Source organism: Lottia gigantea, assembly GCF_000327385.1.
Source record: "Lottia gigantea unplaced genomic scaffold LOTGIsca_30, whole genome shotgun sequence".
NCBI lineage: Eukaryota > Metazoa > Mollusca > Gastropoda > Lottiidae > Lottia > Lottia gigantea.
In genome coordinates this window covers 2,433,746-2,439,225 of record NW_008708987.1, presented here as the reverse complement: position 1 = coordinate 2,439,225, position 5,480 = coordinate 2,433,746, and positions in this window count along the sequence as shown.

Here is a 5,480-nt window from a genome sequence, read left to right as displayed (position 1 = left end):
GACCTATAGTTAGATCAATGGTGGCTCATTGCTATCATGTTACAATCTGCTAGCTAGTTTGACACTATAGTTTAGATCAATGGTGGCTCATTGCTATCATGTTACAATCTGCTAGCTAGTTTGACACTATGGTTTAGATCAATGGTAGCTCACTGCTATCGTGTTACAATCTACTATCTAGTTGGACACGATAGTTTAGATCAATGGTGGCTCACTGCTATCGTGTTACAATCTACTATCTAGTTGGACACGATAGTTTAGATCAATGGTGGCTCACTGCTATCATGTTACAATCTGCTAGCTAGTTTGACACTATAGTTTAGACCAATGGTGGCTCACTGCTAGCATGTTACAATCTGCTAGCTTGTTTGACACTATGGTTTAGATCAATGGTGGCTTACTGCTATCGTGTTACAATCTGCTATCTAGTTGGACACGATAGTTTAGATCAATGGTGGCTCACTGCTATCATGTTACAATCTGCTAGCTAGTTTGACACTATAGTTTAGATCAATGGTGGCTCATTGCTATCATGTTACAATCTGCTAGCTAGTTGGACACTATAGTTTAGATCAATGGTGGCTCACTGCTATCGTGTTACAATCTACTATCTAGTTGGACACGATAGTTTAGATCAATGGTGGTTCACTGCTATCATGTTACAATCTGCTAGCTAGTTTGACACTATAGTTAAGATTAATGGTGGCTCACTACTATCATGTTACAATCTGCTAGCTAGTTTGACACTATAGTTTAGATCAATGGTGGCTCACTGCTATCATGTTACAATCTGCTAGCTAGTTGGACACGATAGTTTAGATCAATGGTGGCTCACTGCTATCATGTTACAATCTGCTAGCTAGTTTGACACTATAGTTTAGATCAATGGTGGCTCATTGCTATCATGTTACAATCTGCTAGCTAGTTGGACACTATAGTTTAGATCAATGGTGGCTCACTGCTATCGTGTTACAATCTACTATCTAGTTGGACACGATAGTTTAGATCAATGGTGGTTCACTGCTATCATGTTACAATCTGCTAGCTAGTTTGACACTATAGTTAAGATTAATGGTGGCTCACTACTATCATGTTACAATCTGCTAGCTAGTTTGACACTATAGTTTAGATCAATGGTGGCTCACTGCTATCATGTTACAATCTGCTAGCTAGTTTGACACTATAGTTTAGATCAATGGTGGCTCATTGCTATCATGTTACAATCTGCTAGCTAGTTTGACACTATAGTTTAGATCAATGGTGGCTCATTGCTATCATGTTCCAATCTGCTACCTAGTTTGACACTATGGTTTAGATCAATGGTGGCTCACTGCTATCGTGTTACAATCTACTATCTAGTTGGACACGATAGTTTAGATCAATGGTGGTTCACTGCTATCATGTTACAATCTGCTAGCTAGTTTGACACTATAGTTTAGATCAATGGTGGCTCACTGCTATCGTGTTACAATCTATCTAGTTGGACACGATAGTTTAGATCGATGGTGGCTCACTGCTATCATGTTACAATCTGCTAGCTAGTTTGACACTATAGTTTAGATCAATGGTGGCTCACTGCTATCATGTTACAATCTGCTAGCTAGTTTGACACTATAGTTTAGATCAATGGTGGCTCATTGCTATCATGTTACAATCTGCTAGCTAGTTTGACACTATAGTTTAGATCAATGGTGGCTCATTGCTATCATGTTACAATCTGCTAGCTAGTTTGACACTATGGTTTAGATCAATGGTAGCTCACTGCTATCGTGTTACAATCTACTATCTAGTTGGACACGATAGTTTAGATCAATGGTGGCTCACTGCTATCGTGTTACAATCTACTATCTAGTTGGACACGATAGTTTAGATCAATGGTGGCTCACTGCTATCATGTTACAATCTGCTAGCTAGTTTGACACTATAGTTTAGACCAATGGTGGCTCACTGCTAGCATGTTACAATCTGCTAGCTTGTTTGACACTATGGTTTAGATCAATGGTGGCTTACTGCTATCGTGTTACAATCTGCTATCTAGTTGGACACGATAGTTTTGATCAATGGTGGCTCACTGCTATCATGTTACAATCTGCTAGCTAGTTTGACACTATAGTTTAGATCAATGGTGGGTCACTGCTATCATGTTACAATCTACTAGCTAGTTTGACACTATGGTTTAGATCAATGGTGGCTCACTGCTATCGTGTTACAATCTACTATCTAGTTGGACACGATAGTTTAGATCAATGGTGGCTTACTGCTATCATGTTACAATCTACTATCTAGTTGGACACGGTAGTTTAGATCAATGATGTTTCACTGCTATCATGTTACAATCTACTAGCTAGTTGGACATGATAGTATAGATCAATGGTGGCTTACTGCTATCGTGTTACAATCTGCTAGCTAGTTGGACACTATAGTTTAGATCAATGGTGGCTTACTGCTATCATGTTACAATCTACTATCTAGTTGGACACGGTAGTTTAGATCAATGATGTTTCACTGCTATCATGTTACAATCTGCTAGCTAGTTGGACACTATAGTTTAGATCAATGGTGGCTTACTGCTATCATGTTACAATCTACTATCTAGTTGGACACGATAGTTTAGATCAATGGTGGCTTACTGCTATCATGTTACAATCTACTATCTAGTTGGACACGGTAGTTTAGATCAATGATGTTTCACTGCTATCATGTTACAATCTGCTAGCTAGTTGGACATGATAGTTTAAATCAATGGTGGCTCACTGTTATCATGTTACAATCTACTAGCTAGTTGGACATGATAATTTAGATCAATGGTGGCTCACTGCTATCATGTTACATTCTACTAGCTAGTTTGACACTATAGTTAAGATCAACGGTGGCTCACTGCTATCGTGTTACAATCTACGACACGATGGTTTAGATCAATGACACCTGTTTCGAATGCTTGAGAATCTCCGAACTGTTGTAAATAGTTTACTGTACTGTGAAAGGTTTGCTGGCGCTCTACAACTTTACGGAAACTGTCGAGAATTGCCGAATGTTTAGCCGGTTTCAGAAACCGTTTGTCTATTATTTTTATTACCTGACGAGGATGACTGATGAGAAGACGGTAGCCATGGACGACACAAAACCTATCCACCCCACTTCATTCTAGAAATAAAGCAAAAACATGCAGAAAAGTTTTTTTTTTCCATTTGCCTATCTCCATGACACACAGCTTAGCACACCTTTCAGTATCAGTCCTCCATGACAGGTCTCCAAATTTTCCAATTTGTAGTTTTGCAAAACTTGCACAGAGAATTACCAGTCATTTATTCACATCTCCAAAATTACGAAAAGGAACTGAAAAACAAACGGATTAATAGCGTCCGAGAGAAGAGGAATCGTCGTTTAAAGAGCAGGTTTTGTTGAGAAAATGAGGAAAAGGTTGAGACTGTTTGATTCCTGCTAGTCGAGTCTAATTTTAGAAGCAGAATTACTGGGCGGATGTTTCGGTTAACTTGGAAAATGTAGCACCATTGTGATGAGTATTATTCCACAAACACCAAATACTAAAATACAAATACAGTCAAGTAACCTAATTTCGTGGAAACCTATTATTCGTGGATTACCGGAAATGATTAATTATTTACGTGAGCGACCTTGTGCGACCTCCGCAGGTTTTCTCTACAATATCAGCTAATAGAATGAATTCAGTAGTTTCAAGCAAAGTAAAATGTATTAATGTATACTTTGAAAAATACAAAATGGCGGATTTCACTTATTACCAAACGTCACCATTTTTTATCGGCCGAATTTCCTTATAATCCCAAGCGGTAATCGGAATTCCAAGTGTCGTCTGCTAGAATGAAGTCCAACGAATGAAGTCACGTGATCAACTAGCGGATTCCGTGTAAGTAGAAAATTTCTATGGAACACAAAGTGGACCATATTCTTATGTTGTTTCAATGACTTTTAGCAATAAATCACGCTACATGTATCTTATTTTGTCAGTCACTATTTTTGTTTTAAAATCGTGGTTCTGTGAAGGAATTGTCACTAGTTATAATGAATTGAATATTAAAGATAAATACTAAGAGAAGTTAATTATACCACCCGGTATCCACACATCGTGTTTTTCTAGACTTATTTATAGATCAAACATTGTACACGAAAATAGGTGACGCATTCTGCCGCCGTTGCCGAGATGGTTGCTCATGAAATATGTGAAAAGTGAAGGATTCATAAAGAAAATCGAAATAAACCAATTTTGATTATTTTGTAGAATATCTGAGGAAACATCTAAGACATAAAAATTTGTTTTCGTTTTTTTTAACTTTGACGAAATTCGGTTATATCCACGAAAATAGGTTACACCACTGTACTAAATTACAACTATTAATATACAAAAACTAAAATACAAAGACTAAATTACAACTATTAATATACAAATATTATAATACAAAGACTAAATTACAACTATTAATATACAAATACTAAAATACAAAGACTCAAATACAAATACTCAAATACAAAGACTAAAATACAAAAACTCAAATACAAAGATTCAAATACAAAAACTCAAATACAAAGATTCAAATACAAAAACTCAAATACAAAGATTCAAATACAAAGATTCAAATACAAAGATTCAAAGACAAAGATTCAAATACAAAGACTCAAATACAAAAACTCAAATACAAAGATTCAAATACAAAGATTCAAATACAAAGATTCAAATACAAAGATTCAAATACAAAGACTCAAATACAAAAACTCAAATACAAAGATTCAAATACAAAAACTCAAATACAAAGATTCAAATACAAAGATTCAAATACAAAGACTCAAATACAAAGACTCAAATACAAATACTAAAATACAAAGACTCAAATACAAAAACTCAAATACAAAGACTCAAATATAAAGACTCAAATACAAAAACCCAAATACAAAGATTCAAATACAAAGATTCAAATACAAAGTTCAAATACAAAGATTCCAATAGAAATATTTATATTGATTTTCAGTTATATACACCATTTCTTTACCATTCAAGGGGGCGCCATTACTTAGATTTTCTACAGACAACAAATAACATGTATTACGTGGCATTTTAAGGAGAAATTGCGGAGAAATTATAAGATTCACTTCCTTTTTTAAAAAAACATGGGGTGTTCGCAAATTCACCAAAGCAGTTTCAAGTAGGCCTATCATGAGTTGGGAACGACTGGTTCAGTGGTTTAACGATTCAATGTAAAAAGTATTAACTATTAAACTTACTTATATAACAGTAAATCTGTATGTTATTTCTTTCAATCTGAACAACTCTATCTAAAATAACAGAATATAAGGAACAGAGGGGTGGGGGTGGAGGGTTATTTCCACCCTTTCCTCTAATTTTTGGGCAATACAATTGTAATTCTCAGATAGCATCACATAAAAATGTTTGTTCTTCTTTCTATTTTAGGTTTTTATGTTGTATTTTCGTATTTTGTTGTAAGGGT